We start from the raw sequence: 19,652 nt of genomic DNA, 5'->3' as shown, positions 1-19,652 counted from the left end.
TCAGTCCCTGTTCCTCTGCTGGGTGGCAGAGAAAAGACACAGGGCACTTTCTCAGGGCGAAGCATCTGTGCTGCAAGGGCTGGCAGAGAACTTCTGCACTCCAGCCTTCCATGAGGTTTCTGGCAGCAGTTTCCTCTCACTCTCAAACCATCTCTCTGCTCTTTGGAGGTGTCCTTGCTGGGAGCTGTCCGTCTGTCCCTACACAGACCCCTCCAGCTCAGTCCCATAGAAAAATCCAAGTAGCAGGAAACTGCCTAGGGACGTCTCCCTCTATGCAGGTACTACAGAGTTGATCAAAGAATCTCCAGTGAGCCTGAAAAAGAGACACTGGTGCTGTCTGCAGACTAAGGAGTGGTGAAGTCACTTCCAAAACTACTCATCCTTCAGGGTGGTGGTGAAGATGCTGAGCCCTTGTTTAAACACGTCTGCAGCATTTCCATTTCCACCATGCAGGCAAAAGTCCTCTGGAAAAGTCTACTCTCAAAATGTCCTCATGATGAGCTGCAGCTATGGGCGGCCCTGACCTTCCAGCCTTTCAGCAGGAGAATGAACCTGCCCTGCCGGAGGTTCTCCTCTCACTCAGAGCTTCTCCTCACAGCCCAGTGGGGAGCTCCCCGGGCAGGCTGAGCGCTGACCCGTGCAGGTGGCAAGGCTCACTGTCCAGGGAACAGCGCAGCCCTGGACACAGGGACACTGCTCTGAATTACAGCGCTGGGCAGACCTGGGTGCAGACCCTGGCTTCACACCCCTGCAGCCACCCCTGGCAGAAGAGAGCAGCATGCCCTGTCCCGCTGTTGGGGTGACAGGAATGCTGCTCGGAAGCATCTCCCCCTGCTCTGCACAGGAGAAAGCAGGAGAGCGAGCTGTAAAAACCCCATCAGTAATGGCCTGCACTGGGTTCAGAAGTCCCCTCCAGGAACCTCAGTAACATTGCCCTGCAGACAGGGACCCACCGTGACAAGGGCTGTGAAGGTTGCTCCCACAACAGCTCTGCTCTGTCCTCCCACTCCACACTGCCATTCCCCTCTCGCTGCCTTCTCTCCTCTGCTGTCCGCAGCAGCAGGCAGTGCCCACAGCCCTGCTGCTCTTGGCACAGGAGCTGCTCCTGCACTCGGCTGCCTCTGGGCAGTGCTGCCTGGCTGCCACAGCTACCTCTGTCCCTACTCAGGAGCAGAGGCCCAGCTGAACTCACCAATTTCTCTGTCCCTTGTGGCCCCTCCTCCTGGGAAATGTTCACTGCAATCAACTAAAATAATCACCTCCTTCCTTTAACTAAAGAGTGCAGTGAAATGTATTCCAACATTACAAATTCTTTCATCAGACAATGACTATGAAATTTGGAAATGTCCCACTGTGGAAGCCCCGAATCACATCTCTTAGCTAGGCAGGACACTGAGACTGGGACAAGAACGGAGTTCATTTAACCATGTTTTAGATATTGGTTCAGATGAGTCAATCTGGGCATCTTATACTTATTTAGAAGCCCATGGACTGCAGAAGGATTCAGTTCCTTTCCCAAAACTCCACAAACATGGAGGTCACAAGATTCCCCTTGTCCAAGCTGAAGGTTGAACTACACCAATGTCTGCATGGGAGCTTGCTGTCTAAGCACCTGCTGTAAGCACCTCAGCTGGACAGTGGGAGTCAGTTACCTGGAGACACTTGGACAGAAGTGCTCCAAGGCATGAGTTAGCATCTATTGCTCTGATGGAACAAGTGTGATACCCAAATTCTTTTAGAGCATCAGATGGGGGCCAGATGCGGAACTTCCTTAGTTATCTGAAATGGCACTAGGTGCCCACTACTGGTAGTGAAGCTTGGACACATGAAGATGTTGAGAGTGCACATTGCTAATGTAATTCAGTGTAGGCACCTGATTCAGAGATATTGAAGCAGGACTGTGTCAGATGCCTGGAGTTTCTAGCACAACTACAAAGGAGGGATCTATAGGAAAACTTTGGGAAAACTTTGCCTTTTGGGATGGATAGAGATCCTAGGTTTTGTCAGGTTTTCCTGTCTGCTATTAGACAGCTGAATTCCACCATTGCCTTTAGGGAAACTCCAAACAGTCTACATTCAGGTGTCCTCCTTGGTGACCTCCAACAGTGAGTGGCCTCATCTACAGCATGAGGAACAAGGAGCTCCAACCATGTTAAAGCCAGGCTTCTTCTCCCTTCTCCAACAGAGAGAGGGGAACCTCAGAGCCCACTGCTCGAGCTCCCTAGGATGCCCCCTGTGCCATGAGGAGAGTTTCCCCATGCAGTGCTTCTTCTAGCACTGACATCTGGGGAGCTCAGGGGCACAGAGCCAGGCTGCAAGGAGTACAGAGGAGGTGAGATCGCAGTTCATGTTAGAAGAGTCATTAGGAGAGCTCAGCTCCCTTGTATACAGCCAGGGTGTCATCTCCCACCCCTCTCCTGCAAGGGTGACTGCCAGGTGTCATCGTGGGCTTGTCCCTTCCCCCTACAGAGCTCCAGCACTACAAGTGGAGGGACAGTGGAGGGGAGGGGACTCAGGCAGCAGCTTGTGGGGACAGACCCCATGCTTGACAGTATCATCCCCACAGCATCGCAGCAGGCATTTCCCCACTGCAGCTTTCCCGTGAGGGCTGCAGCTTTCCTGGAGACATGCGCCAACAGAGCAGTAGGACTTTCTCTTTTTAGAGTTGTTCTCTTCCTTTCCATGCTGTGCTTCTGTGCTCTACTGTGCGAATATGGCCCAGGAGTTCTCGTAACCTGATGGTGGAAGTGTTGTGTTTCCAAGTGCTTGTGTCCTGGAAGCACAGGCAGAAGCAGGCACTGGGCACCCTTAAGCCAGTCCAGGCCTTCAGAATAACATTTCCTTTAACAAAAGCAGATCATACATATGCAGACACGCAGACACACACACACACACACACACACACACACAGACGCGCACACACACAGACACAGACACACACAGACACAGAGACAGACACGCGCACAGAGAGACACACAGAGACACACACAGACACACACACAGAGACACGGACACACACGCAGACACACACACGCAGACACAGACACACCCACACACATACACCCACACAGACACACCCAGACACACACACACCCACAGACACACCCACACGCAGACACACACACACACAGACACACACACACACCCACGCAGACACACCCACCCACACACACAGACACGCAGGTGCACACAGACACACACACACACAGACACACCCATACAGACACACACACACAGACACACACACACACGCACACACACACACGCAGACACACACACACACACACACGCACACACACACACGCACACACACACACGCAGACACACACACGCAGACACACACACAGACACAGACACACACGCGTGCAGACACACACACAGACACCCACCCACGCAGACACACCCACGCAGACACACCCACGCAGAGACCCACACCCAGACACCCACAGACACCCACACACGCAGACACACACACGCAGACACACACACACACGAACACACGCACACACAGACACACACACACACATGCACACACAGACACAGACACACAGACACGCGCACAGACACACACACACACGGACACGGACACAGACACACACACACAGACACAGACACACACACACAGACACACACACGCAGGCACACACACACAGGCACACACACACAGACCCACACCCACACACACACAGACCCACACAGACACAGACCCGCACACAGAAGAGAAACACACAGAGAGACACACACAGAGAGACACACACAGACACATAAAGACACAGACACACAAAGAACAGCTATCCACAGTCTCCAAGGTTAATTTCTTTGAAGGAGTTGGGTGGGTGGAACCATTGTCTTCAAGTCCAATCGTTTTATTTCCTGCTGAAACTGCAAACAATTATGCCAAATATAACAATGGTTTTGCAATATGGATAAATGACTTCCAGTCGGAAATGAGCTAGACTTATAACATGACAACTAAGCACTAAAGCAATTAATATTAAGTAAGCATGATAGCCAGAGTGCACACAGACTGTGTAACAATGATAGAATAGTATATCTAACCATTAGAAAATATATATAAAATGAGTTACCACAATGAGTTTAGCTTTGACATTATCGTTCCAGTGCTTGTAAATGCACTGGCTGAGAAGAGCATCTGTTTTTTCTAGGTAAGAGATGTTGAACCTCCTTGCTCGCTTAGTGACATAATCCAGCAGATGCTGAAAACCAAATGGAGACAACACAAGTTGAAAATAGCATGAGACCTTCTGAAAAAGCTCTTTAAGTCTTCAGGAGCTAAACAGTCCCATCACAGCTCAACTGACTGCCAACACTGTCCAGGAGCGGTGCGTGGAGTGAGGCTGTCGGAGTGGACCCACACACAGCAACCAGGCAAGTGGAAATACTGCCCACAACTGCCCAGCAAACTCCGCTTCCCTCACAGCAGTGAGGGGAGAAAGTTCCCTACCTTGTTCTAAAGAAAACTGAAAACAGACATACCCCAAGCTTGCTGTAATCCACCACAACGGGGGGATCCGGCTCTTCAGGAATTCCCACCGGACTCTCATGACGTTCTGACGGACTCTCATGACGCATGTTAGTTTCTGGAATGAAAACCTTTTCTTAAGTCATGATTTCTCTTTCTCTGGAACATGGCTATCCATCAGCTATCCCACAAGTGAGATAACTTTCTCTGCAGTTCACTGAGAAATACTTGGCTTCTACTTTCTCCTCCATAAAAAATAGAAACCAAGATAAAAAAGCAGGATGGGTGAAAAACCCAGGGTTGAGAGGAAAAAAAAAGCAACAGTCATACGTTGCCATTACAGCAGTGCCTACTTAAGGAAGTTAAATGTTAAGAAAACACATCTCCCACTGAAGCAAGCAGTAGGATGTAAGTCATCTCTGCCACATTATGATTAAATCTACACAGGCTGAGCTACAGCTTCTTATCCTAAGCTGCTCATTATGAGAAAGATGCACATGCAATAAAAGAAAGCAAATGATTGTTGGTTTGCAAGGAGACAGAATTACAAAAACTGATTTCAGAATCAGAAAAACAGCAGCTTAAGAAAAATGAGTTTGGTAACATAGACAGAATCTTAATGGAAGCAACACAATGATTTGTAAAGGGAAATAGAAAAAATAGGATGAAATTAAAGGAGGCTGATGTAAACCCCTCAACAACAAAATGCAGCTAACTGGTCTGCTAGACCTTTCGCTTACCTTTCAAAACTTTCTGTATTTTGGGAATCAAAAGTCTCATTTCTCTTTCCTAGCCCTGAATATTGAAGGGCTTGGCCTCTCATCCTTTCAGAGACAGATTTAGTCGCAGAGAAAAATCTCTTGTTTTCTGTCTCATATTTATTTTCATAGACATTTGCCTGTCGTCGTGGAAGACTATTGTGGCTTTCTTCCGCACGAGAAGCTCCTATGAACTCACCTTCAGTCTGATGCATGCTAGAAACACCGTTTTCCAGGAACTCTTCTCCATCACTCTCTGCTTCCTCTTGGTCTTCTCCAGTTTTATTCACTTGACTGAACTGCAAAATCTTTCTTCTCTTTGTTTCACCACTTGAAGTGCACTTGCTTCTTTTGCATTTTCTTGTTGACGGAACTGCAGTAAGATATTAGAAAACACATCTGAAAACATAACCAAAGCAACTCCTTCTTTAAAATCTGGTATTCTTATCTTCATTGTATGTCAAGTAAAACAACCTAAGAACTGAAAGCACTGTCAAATCTCGCTACATATGTACGTCTAAAGGAAGGGTTGCAAGTTAATGTGGTCAATTTTAAAATTAATTGAAGACTTTAAATTGAACTTTAAGATTCTATGCCCAGAAAATTACTACTTTAGCCTTGCTTGTAGTCCCATTTTCTGCCTATTAGGTAAAGTTACTTACTGTCTCATTACATGAACTAATAGAGATGAATAGCAGAAAAGCCTTTGGAGAAAAGCTCTTCTTCAAATCTGTTATGAAACCAGTAAACATCAAAAGCTGAATACAAGTTGGGAAGAGTTAAAAAGAGATGATTTCAAGAAACTTACTGAAGGATGAAGAAAGTTCTAGGTAAAGTTTTGTGACTGTTTTAAACAGTCTTTGTCCTCATGCCTTCAACAAAACAAAACAAAAAAAAAACACCCTTCTTTCTATTTATAGAATATTGCACAAAACATACGTGTGAAATCCTTGGCAAAGTTTCCACCGGCAGAAACCTTGTTACAAGAAGGGTATCACTGGCATTAGCAATTTCACCCAGAAAGCCTGTTGGCAGGGGAGAAAAAAGAAAAAAAAAGAAAAGGCAACTTGCCATTAGAGAGTGGTGTACTGCAAGCTCCAAGCATCACTGGCATCTCTATTCTTTCGTTACACTTGTTATCTTGTTTATTACATCCAGAAACAGAGGGCTGCTGTGGCATCACCTCGTAGTGAGATGGCACATCCTGTGAAGAGCTGCAGCCTTGCAATGAAGAACGGACAGCTAAACAGTTGGTCTCACGTTTCTAGTTACAAATACTGAGGCAAGTCTTCAAATCCCGAGGGTTGGAATACATACCTCTTTTCTCACAAGACTCTCTAATTTCTTCACAAAGTTGTTCCAAGTCTTTATCCATTTCTTTCTTCACTATGGCATGGGCAACCTCTCTCAGAGCACAAGCGTTGTGTCTAAGGAGACGACCTGAAATTCGATCGTGAGAACTGAGTGCTTGCCACTAGCTAAGTGAAATCCTTAATTTTGATCATATGGAACATATGAACTCTTTTCACAAATAGGTTTTGCAAGTTATTTATGTGACTATTTTTGGCAGAATAACATAAAACTTAAAGCTAGACCATCTCTGTTTGTTAGTATCAGGTCTAGCAGCGCCCACCCTGTGTTGCCTCATCAACCACCTGTATCAAGAAGTTATCTGCCATGTTCTGTAGGCACCTTCTGGACTGTCTGTTCCCAGCTGTGTGATTATTCCAGCAGAGAGCAGGGTGGTTGAAGTCCTCCATGAGGGCCGGGGCCTGGGATCATCAGGCTTCTTGCACCTCCCTATAGAAGCCCTCATCCACTTCCTCTTCCTGATCAGGTGGCCTGTAGGAAACACCCACCACAGTGCCTCCCCTTTCGGCTGCCTATTAATCTTTACCTGCTCTTGGCTTGTGCTTCCCCCTCCCTTATGCTGAGCTCCATACCTTCCAGTTGCTCTCTCACGTAAAGAGCAACTTGGCCACCTAACCTTCCTGGCCTGTCCTTCCTGAAAAGCCTAAAGCCATCCATGGCCACGTTGCAGTCCGGAGAGCTGTCCCACCATGTCTCAGTAAGTGAAATGAGATCATGTCCCTGCAATCACACACACATCTCCAATTCCCCTTCTTTATTTCCTGCGTGCATTAGATGATGAGAGTTGCCTCCTAGTTCATGGGGCTGTGTCAGATTTGACCTTGTGCACATCCTCAGGACAGCTTCTGTCATCCCCCTTCTCTATTTATTTACATAGTTACAGTACTGCTTGACATTAATCTTTTCATTGCATACTGATGGCAGGTAAGGAGTTTGCATCTGAAAATGCACAAACAGACGCTGATGTGGCAAGAAGGGCTGGAAACCACATGCACTTCAAAAACAGCAACAACCAGGAGGTGGGAGGTCTTGTGAAGGCAGGACCATCCTGGCGCGGGGCTGCTTCCTGCCCCATGGCAGCCCCACGAGCAGCGGCCCCGTACAGCCCCTGCCCACTGCAGGGCCAGCCCTGGCCCTGCGCCCTGGGGGCAGCAAGGGGCCGGGCCCCCTCTGTGACACAGGTTGGCGTCGCAGAGCACGTCCCGTGTCACAGCCGCGCCTGCCCTCTGCCATGCCCCGGCCCCTGCCACTCTTGCAGGCTCTTCCCCTGCTTGGCCACTTAACAACTGTGATAGGAAATTATCTTCATGCACACCACGAACATCCTAGACTCTTTCCTCTCTGCCTTATAGTATTTCCAACAAACATCTGGTAGTTCGAAGTCTCCCACAAGAACAAAGGCTGCCTATCGTGAGTCTTCTGCCAACTGTTTGTGCAGACAGAGGCAGAGGGGTGGAGAGGTTCATGTTCACTATGCCCAAGAGAGGTGAAGAGGCGCTTGTGACAGCCGTGCAGCACTGCCTACCCCATCAGGCTCACAGGAAATATCTTGGGCTGAGCTTTGCCAAGGAATGAAGGGCAGAGGGCTAGAATGTTCCTGTGGGGGAAACATGCAGGACAGATGCCCTCCAAAGAGGGCAAGGGAGCTCCCCAAGGGTCCCACTGCCACATGGCATGGTCTCAGAGCATGGGGACAGAAAGCCCCCCAAGACACTAGAGTGGACACATGCAGCTGCTGATCTGGGTGCACAAAGAGTCAGCTCAGTGCCTGTCTCCTAAACTTTCTTTCAGTCTCCCTCTGAAGAACCCAGGCTGCAGATTCCTGCTTCACATCCACTCCAACAAATAATTTAATACAACATAGGAGACTTGAGAGTGCAGGAGCCTGTCTGGAGATCAGCGGTACCTCTCCCTCTTCTCCAGGAGGCGAGATGTCTGTTGACTGCTGCAGAGTACAAGAGAAAGAGGCTGATTGTGAGGAGAAAAGCAGACAAATGCTCACGGCCACTCTCAGGCCCTTCCTAAGGAGGAGATGCTTGCAGCTTCCCATCCCCTCCTGAGTGCCCAACAGTTCTGTGGGGACAGCAGGGCTGTGTGGCTTAGGTACCACGCTCCCAAGCCTGCTGCAGTGCCAGCACAGGGCTGAGGAGCAGATCCTCCTTCCCAGGTGCTGCTCACCAGAGAAGGAAAGATTTGGAAGGGAGCATAACTGCTCCCCATGGTAGCAGGTTGTTACCCAGGAAAGTGCTGCTGCCTCTGGTATTGCTGCAGGAGCTTCCTGGTGGCTTTCTGCACCTCCTTCTCCAGAGAGCTATTCCTCTTGATGGGCAGCAGAGCCTGTGATCCCCACCGTGATGTACTCCTGCCACAGCAGTGAAAAATCCTCTTACCCTGTGCCTGAGAGCCTTCCCATCACACCCAGCACACGCCATCGCTTGTGTACCCAGAGCCCCTTTGGCCCGCCAGTGCCTTTAGCCTTAAAGTTAGGGCAGCACAGAGGCTCCCAGAGGGAGAGTCTTCCTGCTCCTATGGGTTTTGCAGATGCCAGTGGATGCTACTATTGATGCTATGGATGAGGGAGTGGGGAAGGGGACATCCCACGCATGGGGCAATGGGTACTTGGCCTTGCCAGGCCTTTGCCGCAGCTGTGCGCACTTACCCTTCCCCAGGTTCCGGCAGCTTAAACGTGACCCTCTTCCCTCGAGAGGGACGATTCCCCCGTTTCAGTATTGATTTGGGTTGTTCTTTGGGCCCGTCAGGCGGATGGGGAATCCTCTGCACTGGAGCACCCAAATGCTGCCAAGGAATAAAGGCAGAAATGACATTGAGAGCAGAGGGGCTGTTTCCCGCTAACCTTGCAGAGAGGTACCGCCCAGCACCCATGCTGTGCCTCCAATATGGGATGTCCTTCCAAATTCTTCCCTGCAGCACGCCAAGCCTGGCTGCTCTTCCTGTGCCTCTTCCCAAGGTTTCTTGAGCACACCTCCCAAGCTTGTATGGAGAAGTTCCTTCCCATGCTCTTCCCAAAGGCCTCCTTTTCCAATTAAATTCTTACATGATGGTCCTGCATCCCTCCTGTTCTCTGTAGCCTTTCTCTTCTGGCCAGAGAAGAGTCTTCTACACATATGCCTCCCTTCTTGGTAGCAGGCTGTCATGCAAGAGATGGAAAAGAAAAAGTGGAGGAGATGAAGGTATGGAGAGAGAAACTCTCACTCTGCATCAGACAGCCATGCAAGGCTGAAAGACTTCCAAGGTTGCCACTACCTTGTTCCTTAGATGTGCACTTTCATTGGCATATGCCTCCCAGAAGGAGTCCATATCCAGCTTTTCTAGAACCTTGCGGGTATTCTGCGGGGAGAGAGAAAAGCAAACCGCCCTCCCCAGATCAATTGTGCAGCTCTCACCCTCTCTCCTGCTGCTTAACATGAAGCTTCGAGCCCAGGGAGGAGGCTCACAACCATTTGCGCCCAGACAGTTGGTGGACTCCCAAATCCCCTTTAGTCACAACTGCATCTTCTGCCACAAGCAGGGGGCTGCATTCCAAGCGCTCAGGAGACCAGAGCCTGGTCATCCAACCGAAGCCCCCACGGCCGCTGCCAGCATCAAGAGGGCACGGAAGGGAGTTTGATGAGATCCACAAAATGCAAGAGGCCAGAGCATACAAGAGACAAATACAGAGCGACTCTCCTCTGTGCAGGTAGAACCCAAGGAAGTTCTTTTGTGAAAGGGCCAGCCATGCAACCAGGCCTTTCTCCAGGGACAGGTGCCACAGGAATTGTGTCCAACCAGAGCTCCTACCTCCGCAATGAGCCTGCAGTTTGGGCACTCCTTCACCATCCTTTGGACTTCCCAAGGATTCAGGAGTCTCTTCCTGCCATTCTCCTCCACCCAGGGGGAGCCCGCCAGACACGGCACGTGTACTCTAGGGAGAAGCACCATGGGCAGTGGGTAGGAGCACTGGAGCACTTGGCTGTTCATGCTCACGAGCCATGCGCCATCTCCACCTACATCCTATCCATTCCTCCAAGGACTCCATCCTCTCTCAGTCCCTTTGCACTCACCTCCAGCAGAAGCTCAGTTTGGAGCAGAGCTCCGAGAAAGCTTGCACACTTGGCAAGCAAAGCGAGGGGGAAAGCATGTGCACCCTTGTCCCTGCTGCACTCGTGAAGCACTGGGAACACTGGGTCCCTCAGGCAAACCTGTCCTGCTGCTCCGTAGAGCGAGCAGCTGGAGACCCTGCACTTCCCACTTGAGCATTGCCAGGGGCTCTCCAGATGCTCTGCATACTGGGAGCAGAGGGTGAGGGGAGAAATGACCCCATGCTCAGAGGGAAGAGGAGCTGCTCCTTCCCCTTCAGCCTTCACAGAGACCCTGTGTTCAAGGCAGGAACTCCCTGGCCTGGGACAACAGCACCCTCCTGCACGAGTCTCACCTGGTGGGAGGTGTTTTCTGCTGGAGTCTCTCCTCCCTGGGTTTGTATGGATTGCCCTGAGGTATTCTGGGCAGGTGACATGTCCCGTGGGAGCCGGAGACCCTGGCAGGACTCTTCCCTGCATGGGCTAGAATAGAAATCTCTTGGGAACAGAGGCCAAGGACTCCTGTCTAACAGAGTTGCTTCAGCAAACCGACTGCAGCCAGGCTCCACGGGGCCACCTTGTCCCCTATCACATGCAGGCAGCCTCGGCCAGGGTTCTGGGGCTCACCAGCCCTCTCCAGCCATCCCCCCATACCCCAGGCTTTCCACAGCAGCTTTCCTGGGGAAGAGCCCCTGGACAGCCCTCCTGGCAGAGCTCCACAAGGCCTTACCCTCCATTCGGCGCCCACGCAGCGCCATGTGGGGCAAGCGGCCGGCCTTTCCAAGGGCCCGCTCCAAGCTTTCCTTGCCCTTCCTGTTCGGCATCCCCATGGTCGCGGATGGATGCCGTCAAGTGGGAGAAAGGTTCTTTCTCGCTGACCAGAAGAACCTGGTCCTCTGGGCTCTCCTGGTCCTGCAGAGCCCTTCCAGCAGGCACCTCCCGCGCTCTCGTGACACCTCCTTGTCCTTGCCCGTGTGGCTGCAGAGCAGCAGCTCTGGAGCAGGCGGAGGCGAGAGCAGCTCCCTGTGCCTTTTGTGACCAAGGCCACACAGGGAAGTGTGGGGCGGTCGTGGGGCGCCGTGGGGAGAGGGCAGCTGTGATGTGTGAACGCCCCACTGTGAGGCCAGGCCATGTCACAGAGGGGCTGCAGGGCCCCTGGTGACCCTGGCCATGACAGAGTGCCCAGGAGGGCTGTGCGCTGAGGTCACACAGGGATGTCCCACCTCACAGCAGCTGCTCCCTTCTCCCCACGGCAACCGCAGCCTCTCCCCACGGCTCCCAGCAAGGCCCATAGCTGAAAAAGGGGACTCAGGACTAACTAAAATTACCATCAGCTCTCTCAGTCATGTGAAAATCCCTAGAGAATTCAGATGCGGCCACGAGCTGTGCGTGAACGACAAGACCTGTGAGAGCTGCCAAGTCCCAAGGACTGATGTGTCCGAGTGTGTCCAGCAGGCACTGCCCTCAAGCAGAAAATCTTTCCAGAGAGCTCTAGGGTTCACATTGCTCTGCCGCAGCCTCACCTGTGTTTTTTTCCCCATGGGGTGATGCTCAGGAGAGGGAGGAGAAAGAGCTGCTGCTTCGGCTGCAACTCCAGAAGGAGCTGGAGCAGGAACTGAGAACTGGGGAACTGCAGAGGAAAAGGAGAGAAGAGAAAGCCAGAAAGGCAAGTGAAGGAACATTCATTTCACCTTGGAGGTGGCAGGGAAGGGAGCGCTTCCTAACGAAAATCTTTAGGGTGTGTAAAAGAGACACCAAGTGTGCTTTGGAGCCCAAAGGCACCCCTTTGACCTCGGCAAACTGGGGAACGTTGCAGTGTCTAGAGGACAAAACTCGGGCAAATTGGTAGCAAAAGCTTTGCTGCTTCTGGAGGTCCAAGCAGGACCCGAGTCCGAACATGGAGTCTGAGCAGGAGGGTGATAAAGATAGAGCCGGGGAAGTGCTTGTGTCCCCCCAACCAAAAAAGACGTAAACTAGGAGAGGACCTGTGCTCCTTTCCATGCATGTCATGTACCTCTGCCTCTTCCAACTGTGTGTCTTGCTGCCTGGAAGTTCTGTTGCTTGCCTGTTTAATCTTCATTGCACCCATATTGCACAAGGATTGTTCCCAAAAGAACAAGCCATGCCAGGAAATGTGTTGAGGCTTGTGGTGGCACTTTCTGTCTTAGAGAGAAAAGAGTGCGTGTGAGCTGTGTGCAGGATGCTTGAGAGAGCTTCTGTGGGCAAAGGAAACCTTGGGGTAATCTCATCTTCCCTGCTCTTCTTCACTCTCATAGGAGCGACTCTTGCTGGAGAAAAAAAAATGGCCTTTCAGCTCCAGAAAGGACAAGCTCTTCTTGCCCTTGATGCAGAGGCCGAAGGCGATGGGAAATCCTTAGGCAAGCGGATGTCTCAGGACCCATCACCTGAAGCCACGGGTACCGGTAGTGCCAACGGTATGTGGAACGAGCTCTTGCTCCTCTCTGCCGGGTCACCTGCTCTCCCTTGCAAAGCTTCAGGCTCTGGAGGCAAGGAGTGAGTTGTGAGCAGTTGGAGCTGCTGATCTGTTTTGGTCTTTCAATGACTATTTAGGGGTGCAGTGCGCTTTCCTTGTGGGAGGACATCAGGTCATGCTCGTGTCCTTCTCCACTATGAATCCAAAAGTGTCAATCAGAGAGCACTCAGGACACACAGGTTCATGCTGTAGCCATTCAGTGTTGCCTGACAGGATTAGCATTTTGTGGCCGCTCACTCTGTGCACTTTTATGTCGGGCATTTTCTGTGCCAATCTCTAGCATGGGACAGTTCTGGGCCTTCAAGGAGACCCCACCACATTAAAACCCTTAAATAGGCAAGCTGCAGGAGCTCAACCTGCTTGCCCTGACTATAAGGCCCATGCAGGCTATGGCAGTGGTCTTGCAGTCCCAGGACAAATCTCTTTCCCCAGAGTTAATGTCCTTTGCTACGTAAACCTTAACAAATCGAAGCATGATTTCTTTTTCCCCATAGGAGCTAAGCAGCCTAGTCCCTCTTCAGGCAGCAGACAGAAGGGCACCAAGGCTGCACTTACTGTCACCGTCTGCCAGGAGGGCTCCGTGGTCACGCACGCTGCCCCCAGCGCCAGGTCCTCTGCGCAGGTACACAGGCTCTGCACAGGAGCTCTCGCAGGGAGAGCTGTGAGTCAGAGCAGAGGCCACGTGGGGCGTCACAGCTCAGGTCCTGCAGTGCCGCGGGACCAGGGACTCGCGGGAGAACGCTGCCACCCACCGCCTGTCTTGGCCTGGGAGCAGCACTTGCTCCCCGAGGAGATGTTGTCTTCCTGGAGTGCAATGCATCTTCTCTGCACAAAGCCTCTCACTAAACCCTTAAAGGAAGTAGCTAAAGGAAGGTAGAGCAACACTCAGCTCATGCAGAGCCATGGCAGGGCCCCCCACCAGTCTTGCTGGGAGATTTCTTGCCCACCAGGACTGGGCACTTCAGACTCTTCTTCCCAGCATGTGCTGTGAAGAAAGCAGAGCCTGAGCCCTTTCATCCACCAGCCTGTGATCCACAAACAGCACCTCAGGGTGCCCCTTTGATATAAAAAAATCTCACCAGTTTTCAGAAATGCCCTTTGATCTCCAAGTGTCTGAGACCTCCAAAGCCTCCATCCCAGGTAATGTGTCCTTCACAACAGCTTGTCTTGCTGAAAAGCAGCAGGCCCTTTCCACTGGGATTCAGCTGGCTTCCCCTTTGGGGAAAATGAAAGCTCCCCGGAGTAAATGGCTATATTCACTCAACTGATCTTTGTTTCTGCTGCAGAGGCATGGAGGTGTAGAGCTGGCTAACCAGATAAAGAATGAGGTGACCCAGGTTGTCACCAAATTAACAAGGACCGTATACAAAGATATGAGCGGTGAAGAAGTGAGAACTAAGGGGCAATGTGATGTGGTATCAGAGCAGCCCAAGTTCTCTGTGGACAACGCTGGCAGTTGCAGCACATGCCAGGAGCAGCTGCCTGGTTCCTTGGGAAGTCTTCCCTTGCGCACCACTCAAAGGCTCCTGCCAACAGCAAGCACAAACACTGCTCACTCAAAGCGTAGGGTCCGGTTTGCAGTGGGAGGCAAAACACCAGAGCTGCAAACACCATCGTTGCCTTCTCTGCCACAAGGACACAGAAACCCGAGGAGTTGGAGGTATGGAGAAGGAGAGCAGCACCTCCACCAGCTAGTGGCTTAGCAAGAGGGGCACACGTCTCTTTGTCAAAAGGCTGGCCAACCTGGTTAGGAGGGCTTTAAACTAGGCAAGAAGGGGGAAGGGGAGTGGCACACTGAGACGGCAAGCAGTACCGCACAGCCCAGGTCAGATGGCGTCCAGCGCTGCCATCCAGTGGGACCTGGACAGACTGGACAACTGGGCGGTGAAAAAACTCATGCAATTCAACAAGGCCAAGTGCAAGGTTCTGCACCTGGGGAGGAATAACCCCAGACACCAGTACAGACTGGGGACTGACCTTCTGGAGAGCAGCTCTGCGGAGAAGGACCTGGGTGTCATGGTGGATGATAAGTTGACCATGGGGCAGCAGTGTGCTCTTGTGGCCAAGAGGGCCAATGGGATCCTAGGGTGCCTTAAGAAGAGCGTCTCCAGCAGGTCGAGGGAGGTGATCCTGCCCCTCTACTCAGCCCTGGTGAGGCCGCATCTGGAGTATTGTGTCCAGTTCTGGGCTCCACAGTACAAGAGGGATGTGGAGCTGCTGGAGAGAGTCCAGCGCAGGGCCACAAGGATGATCAGGGGCCTGGAACATCTGCCCTATGAGGAGAGGCTGAGGGAGCTGGGCCTGTTCAGCCTGGAGAAGAGAAGGCTGAGGGGGATCTAATTGGTGTATATAAGTACCTTAAGGGAGGGAGTGCAGAGGATGGTGCTGGTCTCTTTTCAGTGATGGCCACCGACAGAACTAGAGGGAATGGCCACAAACAGAAGCACCAAAAGTTCCACAGGAACTTAAGGAAAATGTTTTTAACAGTGAGGGTGCCAGAGCACTGGAACAGGCTGCCCAGAGAGGTTGTGGAGTCTCCTTCTCTGGAGATCTTCAAAACTCACCTGGATGCCACCCTGTGCCACATGCTCTAGGTGTCCCTGCGTGTGCAGGGGGGTTGGACTAGATGACTTCTAGAGGTCCCTTCCAACCTTAAGCATTCTATGATCTTACCCATTGAAAGTTTGAGAATAGGTTGAGATCATTTCAGCTCCAAGACCTCTAATCATTTGCTTTACCGGGTAAAACTGCCGCCCACCGAGTGTCAGCTATCCTGAGGGAAACTTCAGAGGGAACCAGCTACTAGATGGTTCAATTAGTCTTTTGCCCCTATACCCGGGTCAGATGACCAATTTGCAGGTCAGGACCACTACGGACCTCCACCAGAGTTTCCTCTGGCTTCGCCCTGCCCAGGCATAGTTCACCATCTTTCGGGTCCTAGCACGGATGCTCATGCTCCACCTCCCTGACGGAGCGGGTGAGACGGGCCGGTGGTGTGTCCACGGCTCTGCCTCCACCTCAGGATCCCACCTCACCTGGTGCGCGCTTGCCCTCACCTTCATTGCACCACAGGCTTTCAAGCGAGTCGCTCACTTGTGCACGTGCTAGACGCCTTGGTCCATGTTTCAAGACGAGTCGGGTGGGTAGCCGACATCGCCACGAGCACATCGCTCATCGCACTGAGCACAGTCTGCCTCAATTGAGAGCCATGCCGGGGGCTGGGGGGACCATCCGCCAGACCCAGGGGCCCCCCTCGCCGCCACTGCAGGGCACCGCATGCCCCCTCCCTGCCCCGTCCCCCGCAAGCAGTCAGGTGGGGAGGGAAAAGCGGCGGTGCCGCTGGTGACAGAGTCCGGGGAACCACCGCGGGGGAAGGAGCAGCGGCGATCCGCGCACGGCAGCACAGTGTGGTACTGATGAGGGCGATGCTGCGGCCAGGACGGGGCCGAACGACTAGGCGGCGTGGCGGCTCCCCTTGCCGGGGGAAGCGGCACCGACCCCGGTGGCCCCGCCAGCCTTCCCCACCAAAGGCGCCCCGGCGGGGGAAGGAGCAAGGACGGCTGCACAGTGTCTTCGCTCTCATGGCACGCACCTCCTCACGAGGCGGCAACGCACCCACAGCTGCACGGAAGCCGACTGGGGATGGCGGGAGGGACAGCGGGAGGGAGAAGCACCATGGCAAGCTCCCTCCACCACTTCAGCCAGCGGGACAACATCCCCAGCAGGGCTACAGCAGGACGTGTCCTGGAGAGGAGACCCCCCATGCCGGAACATCAGACACCCCCACGTGTCCCGTGACATGGAGCACGGAAGAGCCAACCCGCGGGGAGTCCTCTCCAACACAACCCAAATGGCCTCATTGATGGAAGTCCTGAGCCAGCTCGCCACCCTGCCGGAGGCACGGCAACCACAGAGGCGAGCTGGTCCCTGGGCGGACTACCGTTGGCACCGTCGACACCTCTGGCTCTTCCCTCCTGGCGCTGTACAGGCAGGAGGTGCAGGGCCCGCCCCAAGGACATGGGGCAGGACAGCCATTGAAATGAGAGCAGTGGGACTGCAAGTGAAAAACAGGTTGTTCTCCTCCCACAAACACAGCCTAAAGGGCACGCAAGGGCTTTATTGTTGGAGAACGTGCTGTGCAGGACACGATGCACCCACGTTGCTGGAGAAGCCAGGATGGAGCGTCTGTGGTGGTGGCTCCTTGGTGGCCTCCATCCCCCATGTCAGGGGAGCTGTCTGGCAGCGGCATCGCGGCGCTCCTCCTCTCGCTGCACCGACACGCAGCAGTAGCAGAAAGCTCTGCGCAGAGCTCGCAGTGCTGCCTGGAGGCGCGAGGGCCGTCTCATGGGAGCTGCAGCGTGCGGGAGGGCACTGGTGCCTGTGGGGGAAGCAGAGCCGTGGGTCAGGGTCTGGGCCAGCACCAGGTGCCTGTTCCCCACCACCAAGGGCTTCCCAAGAGCTCCTGGCCTGGGCTCAGCCAGTCCCCGAGGGCATCCTGCTGCTGACCTCAGCAGCGACCGCTGTGTCGGGACAGGCTCGCCGTGCCCACAGTGGCTCTGCAGTTAGTACATACCTGCCTCTGCCTCTGGCGTGTTCTCGAGGGAAGATGGTGTCTTCTCCTGCTCCCTGGGTTCAGAGGCAACCTGCATGGACAAAGCAAAGCCCCAGAGGCGGCTGCCCCAGGGCTGCACTTAGCGCAGGGCGTGCAGAACACGGCAGCCGTGCCTGCAAACACAAAGCAGCAGACGTCCTTCCTATGGCACACAGGCCAGGGGCTGAAGGGTTGGGGGTGCCAGGTGCCGATCACGGGCAGGGGGGACTCTCCAGAGCCGCCCTGCGACACCTCAGCATTGCTCACAGGGCAGCTCCCTTTGGTGGTGGGTGTTGCTGATGCCAAGTTTCTTGCTCACCTGTGGAGGAGGTCCTGCAGGCAAGGCAGAGCTCCCTGACGCAATGTCTTTGGGCATTGCTGTTTCAAGAGGTGAGGTGTTTCTGTGAGCACAAGGGCCTTTAGCCAGCGGAGAATCCTCTGGCTCCTGGTCTGTCGCAATGGATGGAGAGAGATCACTGTTTTCTGTGCGTGCCTTTGTTGCGGTGGTGTGTGATGGGACAGGAGGCACGCCGTCCCCCACGTGTGGCAGGTCTTCAGCCAAAAGAGGTGCTCCTGCCTCAACTTCCTGCAGCAGTGCTGGGGAGGAAGGCGAGCTCTGCACGTCGTTGGCTGCCTCCCTCACATCGTCTCCTTCGTTAAAGATTGTGCATGCAGGCAGCTGCCTGAGGCAGGTTTCTCTGCCACCCAACACGCTCCTGAGGCTTGGAGTGACCCAGCTCGTGCACACCATGGTGTTCCTCTCCATTTGTTCCCACTGCAAAGTCTCTTCATCATCCTCCACGTCCTCCTCTTCACTGCACTCCTCCTGCTCCTTGTGCCATGCTCTCCGCACTCTCTTCCTGGCTGCCATCTCAGTCTCCCTCTTGGGTGCATGGGTGTAGAGCCCCTCCAGCACCTCCCACTTGGACCTGGCATCCTTGAGGAGCTCCACTCGCGTCACCTCCGGTTGCCACAGGTTGTAGAAGGAGTTTCTGGCACGGAGCTGAAGGGAGAGAGGGGGATTGGTGAAAGGAGCTGATTTTTCCACCAGAAAATGCCCCGCACATCCATGCAAACCCCTGCCCAATCGCTGTGTTGCTGCGGGCCACGGTAGCAGACCTGAACACAAGAAGAGTTTCCACCTGCCCCGGCCCATGCCTTGCACTCACCTCCTTGGGTCGAACACTGAGGCATCCTGATGCCGTAAGGGTGAAACGTTTCCCCTTGACCTCCAGTTCCTGGCCCTCGCTCTCCTTTGGCCCTTGCTCCGTCCTTTCGAGGAAGCTTTCTCGCAGCTGCCCCAAGCTCTGTCCGGTGCACGCCAGGAAAGTCCTCGCGAGCTCCTCCAGCGGCTCCGTTTTGATGGAGAGCACGGCCAGATACTGCGCGGCGTTGTCGCTGTGCAGACGCTGCGGCGTGCCTCGAAGGCAGCAGATGATTCCGGGAGGCTGCTGTTGTAAGGCCTGCCAGGAAGGCTGCCAGTGTAGACTCACCGGCCCATAGGCACTGCCCGGGGAAGAGAGCACAGACAGATACTGCGCAGTGCTGTCAGGGCGCACACGCAGCGCTTGGCCTTGGAGGTTGCAGATGATGCTGAATGGGGTCTCCCACGGCACCATTGCACCCTGGGTGCCGGCAGTGCTGGCTTGTGCCGAGCTTGGTGGCACCTCTGCGAAGTAGCGGCTGCTGAGGCAAGCCTCCACTGAAAGGCTCTTCTCCATGTCCTCCCCGTGCAGGGCATCCTCTGTCACAGCACAGGCTGTTTCCCTTTGGGGAGTCTCAGCAGCAGACGCTTGGCCTCGTGGAGGCCACATCACAGGCTCTGGGGACACTGAAGTCTTGACTCCCACGGAGTCCTGGCTGGGCACCTTCCTGTCCA

Source organism: Tinamus guttatus, unplaced genomic scaffold, assembly GCF_059628265.1.
Source record: "Tinamus guttatus ecotype Peru unplaced genomic scaffold, ASM5962826v1 Tinamus_guttatus_pri_ptg000390l, whole genome shotgun sequence".
Taxonomy (NCBI): domain Eukaryota; kingdom Metazoa; phylum Chordata; class Aves; order Tinamiformes; family Tinamidae; genus Tinamus; species Tinamus guttatus.
Note: the sequence above shows the minus strand (reverse complement) of the source record.